The sequence below is a fragment of the Myxocyprinus asiaticus genome, chromosome 23 (genome assembly GCF_019703515.2).
Source record: "Myxocyprinus asiaticus isolate MX2 ecotype Aquarium Trade chromosome 23, UBuf_Myxa_2, whole genome shotgun sequence".
In the NCBI taxonomy this organism is placed as follows: Eukaryota; Metazoa; Chordata; class Actinopteri; order Cypriniformes; family Catostomidae; genus Myxocyprinus; species Myxocyprinus asiaticus.
This window is the reverse complement of record NC_059366.1, coordinates 4,591,727-4,609,739: the sequence shown is the minus strand read 5'-3', so window position 1 is coordinate 4,609,739 and position 18,013 is coordinate 4,591,727. Positions and strand designations below refer to the sequence as shown.

The 18,013-nt window shown below is 39.5% G+C and overlaps 1 pseudogene; it reads left to right on the top strand.

The window, feature by feature from the left end:
- The window catches only part of LOC127414310 (3-hydroxy-3-methylglutaryl-CoA lyase, cytoplasmic-like), a 74,570-nt pseudogene that overhangs the window by 55,772 nt on the left and 785 nt on the right, over positions 1–18,013 (top strand).

Sequence of the window (18,013 nt, the reverse complement as noted above, 5' to 3'; positions counted from 1 at the left end):
GAAGAAGGCCGAGATATGGTGAAATTCCTAGATGGGCTCTTCACGAGTCTGCTTGACATAACAGGCCATAAGCTGGAAATCGAGCTCACAGAGTTCCGGCTCAGAGATCCATGGAGGGATTGATCCCCGATCAATTCTGGCCAAATTTCTGAGATCATCTGACAAAGATCTTGTGTTGCGTGAGGCGAGGAGTAAAGGAAGGCTTTCTTGGAAGAACCACAGCATTTTCTTGTTCCCAGACTTTGCGAATTTGACAAGAGAGAAACGTTCTGGGGGATGTTTGGGGTTTGATTGTTGTACTAATGTTGGAATGTGGTCATTATAATTTTATTTTTGACACACAATCGATTTTTTCTAATATGTCTAAATGTCAAATGTTAATATGAGTCGATTGTCTCTCTCCACGTGGAAAGCGAATGGGTTGGGGCACCCCATAAAAAGAAGGAAGGTTATTTCTTTTCTTAAATGTAAGAAATATGATATAGTGTTTCTTCAAGAAACGCATCTTTCCCCGCAGGAAGCTTAAAAATTTGGGAAGATATGGGGTGGACATATTTTCTCTAGTGCTGGCTCAAGTAAGAGCAGAGAAGTCATTACACTGATAAGTAAGCATCTGCAATTCAAATGTCTCAAACAGATTAAAGATAAATTAGGAAGAGTCATTATTGTTTTAGCAGAAATTCAGGGGCAAAGGTTGATTTTGGCTAATATTTACGCACCTAACACTGATGATCAAATTGCTCTTATTTCAAGCAATTTGATAGTATAGCGAAGTCCTTCATTTGGAATGGTAAGTGTCCCAGATTACATTTCAATAAATTACATAGGCCGATTGACAATGGTGGGCTAGGCCTACCCAAGATTTTGTTTTATTATTATGCATTCAGTCTCAGACATTTGGCTCATTGGTTGCTTCAACCTGAGAGAGCCCCTCCCTGGTTTTGTATCGAACAGGAAGTTCTTGCCTCTATTTTGCCATTGCAAAGCCTTTCTATTAAACTAACCAGAGAAGTTAAGTAACACCCCATTATCTTGCATTTGCACATGGTATGGACAAAATTGTCCAGAGTGTTTAATTCAGACATTTATTTAAATGTTGCCTCGAGCTTATGGCTGAACTCAAAATTACGAATTAATAAGTCCCCTTTCTGCTGGTCAGAGTGGTTGAGATCTTTGAAAATATGGTTCAACATTTTAGGATTCCCAGATCTCAGTTCTTTAGGTATTTACAGCAGCAACACCTGCTCTGTACTATTTTTGAGGGTAGCATACACCCCCTTAAAGCAGCAGATACTCTCGGAATGGTGATTACTGATTTTGGAAAATGTCATGAGGCATCAGTGTATTACTCTCTGTTAATTCAGAGTCTGGGGGACGGAGCTTCAACTTCTTTCAAGAGGTTATGGGAGAAAGATTTAAACTTGGTATTGGAGGAGGAAGTGTGGGCTAAGATGCTATAAAATGTCAAGCCTGCATCTAGAGATGCAAGGGTGCGTCTGATGCAATTTAAGATTTTGCATAAATTCTATTGGACCCCCTCTAGATTGTATAGGCTTGGTCTTAAAGACACACCTACCTGCTGGCGATGCCAATCAGAAGACGGGGACACAATCCATGTTTTTTGGGTATCTGTTAAGATCCAAGAATTTTGGTTGAGGGTTCAGAGCTTTATGTGTGACGTAGTGGACACTCAATTTTAATTTTGCCCCAGACTGTGTATTTTGGGTGATGGAGTGGTCCTGAATATGGGTGATGGATATATGGGTCCTGACCGCGTGATGATTGGCAGGCAGGTAATCTTCAGGGGATGGAAGTCGACTGATGCGCCCTCATTTCGTGAGTGGTTCGCTGAGTTGGGCAGGGTGGCTGCATTTGAGGAGATGGCATATAGAAGGCTAGGCAACCTGGATATGTACATCAGGAAATGGGGCAGCTATTTAGCCTTTTTGGAAGGCTCTCGGAAAGGGACACAGAGAGAGAGTGTGTTTGTTTTTTTTATGTTTCTAAATATTTTCTGCTGTTTTATTGTCTATTTATGTGTCTTTGTCAATTGGCTTTTGACCACTGGGGTGCTTGTTTGTGTCGGATGGGGGGATTAATGTTCGGGGGAAAAAGTTGTGATTTCATGTGGTTTGATTTTGCATTTTCTGTTGTGTCTATTTGATTTGCTACATCGTGTGGCCATCACGCCGATCTGTCACCGCCTCTTCAGCCCTTGGACCGACCTCATGTTTCTACGGGCAGGTGTTCCCCTAGAGCAGGTCTCCAGGCGCATCGTGGTTACGACAGACGCCTCCAATACGGGCTGGGGCGCTGTATGCAACGGGCACGCAGCAGCCGGCTTATGGATGCGCCCACGGCTGCATTGGCACATCAACTGCCTCGAGTTGCTGGCAATTCTGCTCACCCAAATGGCCTGTTCCGGCCATTGATCCAGGGCAAGCACGTGTTAGTTCGGACAGACAATACGGCAACGGTAGCATATGTCAACCGTCAAGGCGGTCTGCACTCCAGTTGTATGTCACAACTCGCCCGCCATCTCCTCCTCTGGAGTCAGCAGCACCTCAAGTCGCTGCGAGCCACTCGTGTCCCGGGCGACCTCAACACTGCAGCGGACGCGCTGTCATGGCAGGTTACCCTCAGGGGAGAGTGGAGACTCCATCTGACTGATCTGGAGTCGATTCGGGCAGGCACAGAAATCCTCCTGTTCGCCTCCCAAGAATCCTCCCACTGCCCGCTCTGGTATGCCCTGACCTCTCGGTATAGACGCGCAAGCACACAGCTGGCCCCCTGGACTTCACAAATATGTGTTTCCCCCAGTGAGCCTACTTGCACAGACCCTGTGCAAGGTCAGGGAGGACGAGGAGCAGGTCATCCTGGTAGCACCATACTGGCCCACCCAGATGTGGTTCTCGGACCTCACGCTCCTTGCTCCCCCGGTGGTAGACACGATCACTCAGGCTAGGGCCCCCTCTACGAGGTGCCTGTATGCCTTTAAGTGGCGTCTGTTCGCTAAGTGGTGTTCTTCCTGACTTGAAGACCCCCAGAGATGCGCAGTCGGATCGGTGCTTTCCTTCCTGCAGGAGAGGTTGGAAGGGCGGCTTTTCCCCTCCACCTTGAAGGTGTGTGTAGCCGCTCCAGTGCGTGCTTTACGCATCTATTTGGATCGCACACAGAGCTTTAGAGTCTTTGAGCAGCTCTTTGTCTGCTTTGGTGGACAGCGGAAAGGAAGCGCTGTCTCCAAGCAGAAGATCGCCCACTGGCTCATTGATGCCATAACAATGGCATATCACGTCCAGGATGTGCCACCCCAGTAGGGCTAAGGGCCCATTCTACCAGGGGTGTAGCGGCCTCCTGGGCCTAGACCAGTGGCGCCTCTCTAACAGACATTTGCAGAGCAGCGGGCTGGGCAACACCCAACACCTTTGTGAGGTTCTAAAATCTCTGGGTGGAACCGGAAGGGGATAAGAGGCCACGACTGGACTAGCCCGTCTCTATCTTTTGGGTAGTTGACTTGTCCGTTCAACACTCATAACAGTGTTGGGGGAAGTTACGTGTTGGCCTGGTGCACTGGCTACGAGGCACACAGTGGTCTGCCTGTCACACACCGCCAGTTCACGTAACACAGTTCAGCCAGTTGAGGCGTTTCGTAGAGGGACCCCTAGTGTCACTACATTGACACAACGTCGAGTGAGTGACAGATAGGGAACGTCCTGGTTACTTGCGTAACCTCCGTACCCTGATGGAGGGAACGAGATTTTGTGTCCCTCCCGCCACAACACTGAACTACCCGCTGAAATTGCCGGGACCTTGTCTCGGCTCCTCAGCGCAAAACTTGAATGAGTGGTTGCATACCAGCTCCTTTTATACCCGTATGTCCGGGGGAGTGGTATGCAAATACTACTCGCCAATTTTCATTGGCCTTTTATCAAAGACCAGAGGTGTCTCGGGCTCCCAAGAGTGACCCCTAGTGTCACTACATCAACACAACGTCTCATTCCCTCCGAGGTAGAAAAGTGAAATACAAAGCCAAATCATGCATCCAAATCTAATGAAGAGTCACTTTAAGTAATCATACAGTAAGTAATTAGGTTCTATAGTCAAGCCTCTTAAGAGTCTATCTGTGCTTGACTAGTACAAAAAAAAAACAACAACATGGCAAGCAGAAATAAAGATGACTTGTCTGTGAGATTAAAATGAGATGGATTTAATTCACCTTGGGTGAAGCATCTGTCCTGGGCTTTGGGAGAAGATACATTATGAAACGTTATGAAAAGTTAGGAGAGAAATGTTATACAAGTCCATAGATTTATACGTTTGAAAAGACCTTGCAGAAGGAGTTTGCATGTTTGAAAGTTGCATGATTGTCGGATCTGCATGGCGACATAATCTCAAGGCTGCGAGGAGATGAAGACATGTGCTGAATGAACGAGTAGAGACGTGTCCCGCCACTTGCGGAGTTCGAGCTCGCATCTGCTTAAGGAAAATTAACAGGACAAGAGTTGTGTGCATCCATAGGGAGCTGTAGCATGGGTAAGTAACCCAGAGCTGTTGCTGCTGCAGCAGCGAGCTCACGCTAAAAGGTCTGCTCTAGTAAGGAAGTATGGGAAAACATGATTGTAATTAGAGTAGCAGTTGCGATAACCTCAAAATATTTAGCAATAATAAGCTGCTGCAGCAGCAGAATTTGATTTTGATTGACGACAGCAATAGAGGAATTTTGATTAACCCTTGTGTACACTTGGGGTCAAAAATGACCCCTTTTGAACTTTGCTTCTTTAAAAAAAACATGGTTTCCTTCATCTCAGTGGCATGAGGTTTGGTGACTTTTACTACATTTTCTATCTATACACAAACAAATAAATTGGGCTGGATTCTGGTAGTGTGGTGGTGTGCCAAAAAAACTCACTCTTGTTTCCTTTGGGGTCAAATTTGACCCCACATAGGAAATGAACTAATGAGATGATAAAACCGAGGATTTTTTTTGTTTGTTTTTTTTTTGTCAAATACAATCAAGAAATCAACCACAATGCAGAACACACACAGACAGAAATGAAGGGGTGATACTATAACACATCCACAGTGCGAAACACACATGCTCACCCACACCCACCCACAATTACACACAGGAATGAAAAGATGATACTATCAAAGAGAGCATTTTTTTTTTTTTTTTTATAGAACTTGTCAAATAAAATCAGCCACAATGCAGAACACACACAGAAATGAAGGGGTGAGGACATAACACATCCAAAACTGAGAAAACGCACGCACACACACATACAAACAAGCACACACACACACACACACACACACACACACACACACACACAGAGAGAAATGAAATGGTGAGACAATAATACTTGGCACACACCAAGCATGCTCACACACATGCGCGCACACACACGCACACGCACACACACACACACACACACACACACACACACACACACACACACACACAGACAGATCAAAGACTGTGTTTTAGACACTGTGAGAAAGTTTACACTTATGGGTGAGAGCTGTTTGCCAATGCAAAATGTTTATTGTAAGTATTATACTTGTACACAAAATGAAATATCACACTTCATTCCTTTTAATTTCTGTTTATCGCTGTTGGTTTCATTGACATTTTTTATTAATTTATTCTATTGATTTATTGAATTAGGATGTTTGAAATAAATGATAGGTAACAAAAATCTTACTCTTAAGTCTTCTCTTTGTAACACCATGGTTTGCAAAAAATGCAAAACTTTGAAAAAATATTTTTGTCTTTGGTAATGTCTAAATATATATCCAAATGCAAAATTTTGTGCTAATATCTAAAAGAATCAGTTTGCTACAACCAAGCAAATGAGTGGACCTCTGCAGCCATCTGCTGGTTATATGTTATAATTTCATGTCATTTTAATTATTTTTATTTCTTTTTTTCCAGCAGATAGCAGCAATCTGCCCCAATGCATTACATCTTTTTCATATTTTCTCCTTGAAAAAAATTTAGAAATGCAGATCTTCACCAAAGTGAATGTAACATAAAATTTTCTTTTTTTATATGAAAATTAATGGTGTCATTTACACATTTAGAGGTAAATAGACACAACTTAAGCAAACTGCACAATTTAAGAGTTTTAAGTTAGTTAGTGTTATTGCATTTGTTTAAAAAAAAATCCATGATTATGGTACAAAATTACACGGTTATTGTTTGGGGTCAAAGGTAACACGAATGCACCCGTAACGAAGTTTACACAAGGGTTAATAAGCAGGAGATCTGGGCCTGGGTAGCTCAGTGAGTATTGATACTGACTACCACCCCTGGAGTCACGAGTTCAAATCCAGGGTGTGCTGAGTGACTCCAGCCAGGTCTCCTAAGCAACCAAATTGTCCTGGTTTCTAGGGAGGGTAGAGTCACATGGGGTAACCTCCTTGTGGTCGCGATTAGTAATTCTCGCTCTCAATGGGGCGCATGGTAAGTAGTGCGTGGATAACAAAGAGTAGCATGAGCCTCCATATGCAGAGTCTCTGCGGTGTCATGCACAACGAGCCACGTGATAAGATGCACGGACTGACAGTCTCAGAAGCGGAGGCAACTGAGACTTGTCCTCCACCACCCGGATTGAGGTGAGTAACCACGCCACCACGAGGACCTACTAAGTAGGGGGAAATGGGCATTCCAAATTGGGAGAAAAGGGGATAAAAAAATAAACTAGTAGGTGGCTGAATGCTGAAGTGAAAGTCTGAACATGAAAGTGTAGATTTTCAGTAAAAAAAAAAAGAAAAAAAAAGACTTAAATCACACCTATCATATCACTTCTGAAAACCACTGGAGTCTTATGGATTACTTTTATGCAGCCTTTTTATGCTTTTTGGACCTTCTGATTTCTGGTCACAATTCACTTGAATTGTGAGGACCAACAGAGCTGAAATATTCTTCTAAAAATCGTAATTTTTGTTCTGCAGAAGAAAGAAAGTCATACACATTTGGGATGGCATGAGGGTGAGTAAATGGTGAGAGAACTGTAATTTTAGGGTGAACTATTTATCTAAACCCTGTGTTGTGTTCGTTTTGTGCAAACATATTTTGTGTTCCTGTTAAAAAATTCTCAATTAGTAGAGTGCAATGAGCAAATTTGTTTCCCACTGACGCACATAAATATAATAAAGCCAACAGAAGTGGCATTTTGTCACATTTTTCCTTATTAATTCCTGAAACATACATATAACATAGACAATTACATATTGTAACTTACAGCAGACTATCCTTATTCAAATGAGCCCAAACACAACATAGTATGGTAAGTAGATCTTGAAATATTCCTCAAAGAGTGTACATGGAAAGACTATGCACAAGAGGGTGCTCAACACACAATGTGTGTGTTTATTTGTGTGTGTGTGTGTACATATCCAAGGACTTTGTGTGTTTGTCCACATATGTGCTCATCTAAAGGATTGGAATTCTCCTGAACACTTCATATTTCTGTATTTTGTAGTCTAATCCATTCATTTCCAATGGGTGGCCATTTTTGACCAGGAACAAAACAAGTGTGACAAAGTGATATAAAACCAATAAAATATAATATCTGTTTTCAGATACCATATGTGAACAAAATCAAGGAATTTTATTCCAATTGGATTAAGTAAAATAATAATAATAATAAAATAAATAAAAATGTAAGAATAAATTGTAAGGAAAAAAAAAAAAAACTGTCACACAACATAAGGGCTAAGAAGTTGCCAACATTAAAAACCCATGCACATGAAGTTCAGAATGGTCATCAGGCTTTATTATATGATATATGCTTTGAATGAGCATGAAGATGCATTTGCAGCCTTATGCTAAAATGTTATTTTTTTTTTTTTTTCACATCTCCAGCTCCAGAGATCATGTGTGGAGATGGGAGAAACTTGCAGAAGGACAACCATCACTGCAACACTCCACCCCGCTTTTGGGGCAATCAGTGCAAGACACATGAAAGTCCGGTTGGAATTTGCAAAAAAGCACCTAAAGGACTCTCAGACTGTGAGGAACAAGATTCTCTGGTCTGATGAAACGAAGACTGAATTGCTTGGTCTCAATTCCAAGTGTACTGTCTGGAGGAAACCAGGCACTGCTCATCATCTGTGCAATACCATCCCAACGGTGAAGCACGGTGGTGAAAGACTCATGCTCTGGAGTGTTTTTCAGCGGCAGGGACTGGGGGACTGGTCGGGGTTGAAGAAAAGCTGAACGCAGCAAAATACAGAGATATCCTTAATGAAAACCTGGTCCAGAGCGCTCAGGACCTCAGACTGGGCCAAAGGTTCACCTTCCAACAGGACAATGACCCTAAGCACACAGCCAAGACAATGCAAGAGTGGCTTAGGGACAACTCAGTGAATGTCCTTGAGTGGCCCAGCCAGAGCCTGGACTTGAACCCAATTGAACATCTCTGGAGAGACCTGAAAATGGCTGTCCACCGAAGGTCCCCATCCAACCTGATAGAGCTTGAGAGGATTTGCAGAGAAGAATGGCTGAAAATCCCCAAATCCAGGTGTGCAAAGCTTTTTGCATCATACCCAAAAAGACTTGAGGCTGTAATCGCTGCCAAAGGTGCTTCAATTATTAATTAAGGGTTAAGGGTCTGAATACTTACAGTATGCCAATGTGATATTTCAGTTTTTTCTTTTTGATAAATTTGCAAAGTTATCAAAAATCTGTTTTTTGCTTTGTCATTATGGGGTATGGAGTGTAGATTGATGTGAAAAAAATTAATTTAAATCATTTTAGCATAAGGCTGCAACATAACAAAATGTGAAGAAAAAAAATAAATAAAAAAAAATGAAGGGGTCTGAATACTTTATGAATGCACTGTATCTCAAAAAAGGCAATGTAGCCACTTTTTAGTGTAAAAGCTAGTCTGTTGTCATCTCGACAGGAAGCATAATACCACAGATCGGAAACAAATCAGATGCACGATCATTCTAGGAATAACATCTAGCAGCAAGGTATAACATATGCATATAAATCAAATTATAAAACATATAATCTGATAATCTCACTGCTAAAAACACCATCCGAAGGTGGATTGCTGATCTTGGCTGGTTAAAGATGGTTTTGCACCATGACCAAGCTGTTTTTTTAACTGATTTAACTCCTCTCCCAGCCTGGTAAATTGACAAGTGCCCAAAACCCCTCTAGAAAGCAGCATGATGGACAGCTAAAACCAGCAAACCACTTTAGGCTGGTTCAAGTATTTTTAAGCTGGGCTGATTTACTAAAGTAAGTCATGCAAGTGATTCAAATAAAGTCTAGACTTTTTGCAAACTGATATTACCTGGTTCCTTTCGGTATTCTGAAATCTGTTACACAACTTTGTGTCCATCCTCTCTGACTTGCATTTAAGATGCTAATAATGCACTTTAGCACAAAATCAAGACAGTATTGATTTAAATTCTGTCATCACTGTCACAAACCCTCGGTGACTTTCTTTCTTTCGTGGAATGCAAAAGTTGAATTTTTTAAGAATATCCAGGCCGTTTTTTTTTTTTTCATATAATGAAAATGAATGGGGGCGAGTGCTGTCAAGCTCCAAGACGACAATAAAGCATGGTAAAAGTTTCATAAAATGTACCCTATATCTATTGTACACCAAGTTTCAAGTCTTCTGAAGAATATGATAGCTTTGTGTGAGCAATAGACTGAAATATAGTGCTTTTTTTGTAATTTTGGAGCTTCACCGTTTTTCAGTGTATTTTATGGGAAATAAAAGCAGGCAAGATTTTTTTTTTTTTTTTTTTTTCAAAAATTAACTTTCAGTGTTGCGTTGAAGAAAGAAAGTCAAATGGGTTTGGAACCACATGGGAGTGACTATATGATGACAGATTGTTTTATTTCTGGGTTAACTAGTCCTTTAAATATGCTGAACGTACAACTGTACATAGTTAGATCTTAAGAGAAGTTTCCATGCTTTTATTCAGTTATCACATCATATAGCTGTGCTTTTCCTCTGGCTCAGACAATTAGGCCAACTGTCATCAAACTCAGCTCTCTGAACACAAATGTGTTTGATAGAACCTGTGGTTCAGAGCAAGAGGTCAACTGAGAGGTCATTTTCGAGAATGTGAAAGGTTGCTTCTTCCCCCGCAGACCTGAGGGCATGTCTGTGCTCCCTAGAGCAAGGTCATCACAGACCAATAATGAGTTGGTCAGTTAGGGGCCACATGGCTATGGACAATTAAAAACATTGTTTAGAAAAAAGGGTCAGACAGCTTTGCTTTACAGGCATTGTAGTGGTTTAGTCAAAAAGGGATTACTAAAAAGCTGTAATATGAAAGTGGTCAACGTTTTTTGAATTTTTATGACATTAATGTGTCTACAGAATATAAATGCATTTTATGGATATATACAGTATGTTCGCTATGTTATGCACTAGCATACCATACAAAGGAACTATTGTCATCCTTACCCATAACCACACATCCACACGACAGAGGTGTTTACATGAGTCACATGTATTCAGGTGGTAAATTCTTTACCTTGGCATTTAAAGCGTGCTTCCAAACCATAGAGAGCATTCATGCCGTCGTGTCCTATGAAATATAATTTCCATCTTTACTTTAAAATAAGTCATTTATTTTCTATTTTGTCTTTCTACAGATCACAAAAGCTGTGGCTTGGCTTCCTAGAGACAGTTTTATTTATTTATTGCATGGAAGCCCTGTCCCAAATCGGAAAGCTGTCAGCATGCGGTGTTTCCCTCAAACATAATCTCTTGTGGAAATGTCAAAATTAACTGTGTTTCACAGAAAACAGATTCCATTCTCCATTCTACCTGTCAAACTTCCTATTCATACTTGCAAGAACCCATCAACTGAGATGGTCAGGGTTCCTGCTGAATTTCAATCTCCCCCTCAAATTCATCTTATTTAGTGTGGTTTACTTGCACAGTGTCTGCATTGTTTTAGCACCCAATTCACTAAATAAATTCAGCAAATCAGGTAATGGAAAACACCCCAAAAGTTTTTGCTGAACCCAATTTGTACAATGCACATCCCAATGTTGCGGGATTATCGCAAGCCCTTTTGACATATTATCATGTGTAGGATATAATTTATAGGTATCTATAATAAAGTTACACTGGTTAAATGTTTTGTTGTCATCAATGGAATTACTATTAGTGTAAATGCTAATGTTTGATATCAGTAATCAAATTTGCACTTGCTAAAACAATTCAAATAAAAATTATGTAATTGCTCACAGAAATACACATTTTTGGAATTAAAAGTTTTAGTAAATAATGTTTGATATTAGTAACTGCATTTCACTTATAGAATTTCACAATGATCTTTTATTCACACAGTTAAAAACGCATTTACAGATACCTATAATTCATTTTTTATAAAGATGAAACTCAAAATGCAGTCATCAGCAATGTACTTCTTACTAGTAAAATAATCATTTATATATCAATAATTACATTGTTACTAGTCCATTCCTGATATCAACAACTGAATTACAACTAGTAAAAATGTCAGTTTCAGATATCAGTAATGATTATAACTAGTAAGAAAGCCTTTTAAGATATCCTCAATTACTCTTCAATGTAATGAAATTTGAAATCCAGATATCTGAAATACTAAATGTAAAATATTAAAATAAATTTACAGTTATAAACAAGTACTATTTTTACTAGTAACAATGTAATTATATATTTATATGAGCATTCATTCTGCTGTAAAATCTCTGCTGTAATGCTTCTTGAGGTGACAATATTTGAATCAATATGGGTTGACAGTTATGGCGGGCGCTATGGTGGATGGAGACGGAGATTGTTAAATAAAAGGCTTGAATTTGGGCCTATTACTCACACAAAATTATCTGAAGATTTGGATTGAAGTGAACAAATAATATGGATTACTTTTATGATTGTTTGATAGTGCTTTTTTTTTCTTTTTCTTTTTTTTTAGCATATACTGAAAACCTGTGTCCCATGGCAAATAAAATAAAAATGAAATGCTTTATGAATGATTAAACGATTACAGAATGTTATTCATTTTTAATATTTTACATTTTAGTCTTGGTTAACATGTTATGTAAGGGATACTATACAATCAGTTGTTATTGCAAAATAAACCCTGACAGGGTGATCAGGATCCCGGTGCAAAGTGGAGAGGTCTTGTATCACCCTGAAGGGGTTTATTTTGCGGAAATGACCATCTGACTCCACATTATCCAGCCTATTACAAGACTACTTGCCAAATAAACAAATAAATGGACATGAAACATTGATTTGCGTTGAAATTATGTAATTATGTGAGATGAAATAAATTGCTGAACAGCTGAAATCCACCTCCGGTTTGCGTCAGAGTACTGTTGGTGTTTATTTTGCAATTAATGAATGTCTTACTGCTCATTGTGCATCTTATTACAAGACTACTGTACTTGCCAAATAAATAAATAAATGGACATGAAACATTGAGTTAAAATTATTTTATTAGCTTACTTGTAGAGAATGCACAGTGATCCAAGAAGCAGGAAAGATAGCTTGCAAATACCTGGATGTACGGTCTGATACGTGAAGGTTCGTTTGTTACTAAGAAATAACAGACCACTGTATGGCACCACTGACCAATCAGAATCGAGTACTCCAAAGAGCTGTGTAATAAAATCCTTTAAAACATTGAATAGGGCAGCAGAAATCACACAGTACTGAAATAAACCAATATAATGCCGTATTAGGTAAATGCATCATCTGCATTCAATAAATGGGATGGCATTTACCACTGAACTAATCTCATCGACTATAAATGCAATGAAATAAATTTATTCATTCCATCAATTCAATATTCATCAATTCAATTAGCATACGTAAACATTTGTATGTTTCTAAAGGTGTTAATACATACAATTATTACGTATTAGATGCTGTCAATAGGTCAATATTTTAAGTTTGGCAACTATGCAAATGTATGTTTGCTAGAACCAAACTTTACGTAAGAATACATATAAATATATAGCTAGAAAGGAGGCATTCCTTTCAGTGTCAGCTCTGAAAACACTGGTGGTTAGTAAATAATATGCAGGTTTATGGGTGCAAAAAATGGCACAACTTAAGGCTCTACAAAAGCTCTAACACAAGGCTCTATTGGACCAACTGCACAATCTGTGGTTTTAAGACCACATCTGGTTCTTAAGCCAAGTTAAGCTAATTAAACTGCTGCAATTTAGAGTTCTTGACCACCGATTGCTAAGCCTCATGTCCTTGCTCAATATTAAGAGTCAGTAAATCAGGGAAGAGTCCCTTGTGCTCTCGCCTTTCGTTGATTTCAGTAATGTCCAGCCTCAAGCCTTCTGGCTTCTCACAGCAGATAGATGCGAAAAGGACTGGTGATGTAGCAAATTACCACTCCATGTTTATGCAACAAAGCGTCTGCGCTGTACAATATCCTGCACTGAACAATATCCTGCACTGACGCAAAACTTCAAGCCCAGGTCTGGAAATCTGAAGTTCAGTGCAAAGCGACATGGGTCCCTTACGTCTCGCCAACAAAAACAACAATTACAAGCAACTCAGACAGCCCAACTATGAAAATAGGGCCTGGACGCTGAGAAATGCTTGAAATGAGAGGCATTTTTCAGCAAAGGAAAACTGCTTTTATTATTATTTTTTGGTCAGCGTGCCATGCCCAAAAGATTTGCAGGGTCCAGAATTCAGCTTCTTATTGATATTCACTGATGATACGCTGAGGTCAAAAGCAGGATACAAGCGTTAATTTCACTCCTCTATTGTATTCCGCCGCCCCACCCCCCCACCCCCACCCCCCTTCCCAATCTCCGGACATCTGGCTTTGCCTGAGAAGCTGGAAAATGTCTTTAAAATTCTCATGACAGTCGAGAGGACATATGGAAAACATTGTAATACCTTAATCTGCAATGCTTCTAAAAGGAGAGTGAGAGAGAGAGAGAGAGAGAGAGGCAGGGAGATAGATGCTTGGCTTTCTCATTTGTAACTTTCAGAAGTTCTTCTGAGTACCCAGATTGCCTGCAAGCCTAGAGACTCTTCAATACATATCGCACACACTCATTTTCCACACCTGCCAACAACCAGCAAGTCATAACTTCTGATGGGAAAAGACTGTCTATTGATTTAAAGGAATAGTTCACCCAAAAATGGGTGTTGTCAAGCACTAAATTACAAAAAGTCACCATACAAGTAATCAACACGACATCCATCATATTCCGAGTTTTCTTAAGCTAAAGTATAAGATAACTTTTGTGAAAGACAAACAAACAAAATTGTAGGTTTTTATTTGCTGATAATCATGCAATCCGCTAAAGCTATCTAATCCCACATGGCATTGTGTGATGCATTACATCAGGTCTGACGTCTATTAAATCAAACATCATTGGTTCCTGCTTGTCTTGTGATCAAATGCCACTGACGTCCAACCTGATGTGTTAAGTCATTTGGCACATTTGATTAGAGAGCTAGGCCGAAACACTGCCCTAGTGGCCAAAGCAGTAAGTGTTTTTGGCCGTATGGGCATGTGTGAGCTCTATTTTAATGTAATGTCCACGAAGGGGAGCCAAAAGTGAGCTGTTTTCAGCTGTATGGGATGTAAAAGAGTGAAGATTAATGCATAGTTTATAAACTGAACACCTCAACCCACACCCCAAACCTAAACCTAACCATCAGTGGAGTAAAAATCTAATGTTAGGAGGAACAATGTAACCTCTGAATCACGCCCATCATTGATTAAGCGAACGCAATACTTTCCTGATTTCAATGCAGGATCAGAACCTGGGTGTCCCATGCTGCTGACACAACGTGCTTCCGGTCGCAAAAGAAGGGAAGGTAACCCTGCTAGAGCCAATGCAAAAAGAAAATGTCTGAAGGGAGATGGTGCTTGTCGGTATAATGTGTCTGATCCTAGGGTGCTGGAACTCACGGTAACAACATTTTCCCTGTGTAATAATGTTGCTGTTTTAGGGCATAATGTGTTGTTTAAAAATTTTTTTTTTTGTTTTGTTTTTTAAATGTGACTTCAAGTACTGATACTTTCACAAGTCACAATGACCGTCTTTTAAAAGTGCCTCACCTGAGTGGGTAGATGACATGAAGGGATAACCCAAGGTTAGTAGCATTGATATCATTAACTGCTACTCTTTGTTAGTTAGTTCCACTATATAGCAGCAAGTACTAGGAAAACAAAAATTTTCTTTATCACCTCCCATCACAATATACAGATGTGAAATGCAGGTGGTACTTTAACACATCTGAGCACACACCATGTGCTCGTCCACAGGCATTCAGTCTATTTTGTGATGTCACACACCTTCCCCACTGTTTCATTAAATAAATCGGCTTCTGAGTGGACTAAAATCTTCATCTAGGTGTCATTGGAAAGCTGAAATAGGTAGTCTGGAACATATTTTGCCAATTATTTGTTTATCCTGCATTTTCTGCTCGACTGCATTTTTCATTCTGGACATCTGGGACACAACATTGAATTATTTAAACAAGCAAGCTCACAGACGAGTAGAAAATGGTTCATTTTGAAGAAAACAGCCTAAGATAAGAGCTGATACAGAGTACATTCTGGCTATGTGGGGCTTAAAGAAGCAGTGATTGAAGCAGATATGAGAAGTCTTTGTTGTCTTACAGAAATAGCATTTCACATTCATGATTCTTTTGATGATCATTCTTAACTGTGTTTTATGGCAACAAAACTGCATTTTCACATTCCTGAGAACGAGAGCTTTCATTTGATAAATGAAATGTCTATTTTATTGCTATTTGAACTTTTATAGTTATATCCATACTTCTATATCATTACCACAAGGTGTCGCTAATTTGCAATATTGTTATTTTATGTAACAGAAGTGACGGAAATCTGTGAAAAGTTCAGATTCAAACTTTCAAATGGTTTCACATATGACTTTTTGTGTGTCCAAGGCACCACAGAGTTTAAGGTGTTAAGTGGAGCCCATACTAAAATGCTGCCTTTTAAGTATTTGACTGCCTGGGCAGCAAGTCAGCTGCCTTCAGTTCTGGAGACAGCCTACATCTAACTGATGTTTTATAAACTCAGGGACTCATATCAGCAGTTTGGCAGAGTTAATTCAAGAAGAGCCTATATCTAATCCTTTGCTGAGCAACATTTTCTGTTTGGTTTAGAGCTCTAACAAAAGTGCAGATGTGCAAGACTGGCCCAAAACTCATCATTAATTCTCATATGGAGGCCAGACACTTGTGGTCTGCTGTAAAAATGCCTTTATTCCCACATCCTGTTGAATTTCTACAATTTTTCTGATTATGGACATTGTACAATCCAAACTGACTCTGAGAAAGTTCAGAGACAAGAGGAGCATTTACAGGTGATTATTTTTTCATATGTGTGAGCCTTATTTTTTCAGGACCACAAGAAGACTGGGGCATTGTATTCAAGGTTAAACCAGAGTGCCTTTGTGTGATTACCACTGAATTATTATGTCGCCTCAAGTTCAAATCTCCCATTTGCCAAAACCGATTATCTTTCACATTAGTAAATCTGGTTTTAGTAAATGTAGTGCAGTCCCACCAAAGGTCATGTACAACTGTTCTTGATGTTTTGTGTTATCCCATGCAATGAGGGATCACATTCAACCTTGAACAAACACATTTCTTACATTAAAATGAATCTGCTCATTTACCCTCATGTTTTCTTTTATATGCCAATAATACTCTGGGTAGAATTACATTATCATCATATCCTGGTTCAAATAATCTCTGGTTAGATGGGACTTCCAAGAAAAATGCAGTCGAACAGAAGGTACAGGTGCTCTGTAATGTACCAGATGTTCTGTATATGCCAATATCCGGGAAACAGAGTAACACAAAAATGGCACAGAATGCCTTCAAATAATGATGCCATTGTTCTCGGGTTTTATACCCCCTAGTCTCTTAGGTTGATATTAATGGGCCTTTTACACTTGTATTTTGGCAGATGGGGGTTTCTGTGGTCAACTCCTCAGTTGCAGGCCTGAGAGGCTGCCTGTATGCCAAGGGAGCATCTGGCAATGTTTCTACAGAAGATGTTCTATATATGCTACATGGCCTTGGAATTGAAACTGTAAGTCTACATTGTCCGTATTATCCACAAAGAATGTTTCAGTAATATACTGTTGGACGTTAACAATATTTTTTATGGATACACATTTTAGGAAAAGGGTCATAGACAAAGGTTTTCCGAGGTGATAAAAATGATAAATCTTTTAAAAATCTAGTTCAAAATGTGTCAAGTATGTTTAAGTGTAATCTTTTTGTTCATGTTGGGTTAAAAAAAAATGTGAATACCATTTAAAATATTTTCTACAAAAAATTGTGTAGATTTTTAGACCCTCGTCTCGGACAAGTAAAGAACTGGTTATAAATACCACACAGTTTTTGGTAACCAAACGTTGCGACTTTCAAAACAAAACTATAAAAACAAACAATAATCTAGCTGCAAGCACTGATGACAGGCCCAAGCACCATGGGTTTATTTCCACCCTGTGTCTTTCAGAAAACAATGCAAGGTGGACACATGCATTTGGCATTTTACATTATTCAAAACAATTTTGAAACAATTTGAGTAAATATAAGAGGACTATTTTAAAGTCTGTTGTAAGAGCCACACTTCCTGCTGCCAGGTGGTGGCGCTATGACCGTGACCCAAAATAGACAAATCCATGTGATTAGCCCCCAAGACTAAACATACATCTCAATTTTGATCTAAATCACACATTGCACACAGAAGATATGAAACTTCCTGTTTCCAATTTTTCACCATTAATTTAATGCCTCACCATGGCAACACGTACAATATATCAAAATATGTTAGCAATTTAGCATCTTCAGTGTCTTGGCATAATGTTGTCTAAATATGGTGACAGTCTCATAAATCACCATGGAGGAGTATTTAAAAGTTCAGAGACTGCAATATTAAAAAAATCCAAATTGGACGACTTCCTGTTGGGTGGACCTAATGACTATAATTATGAAAGTTGTCCAGCTTG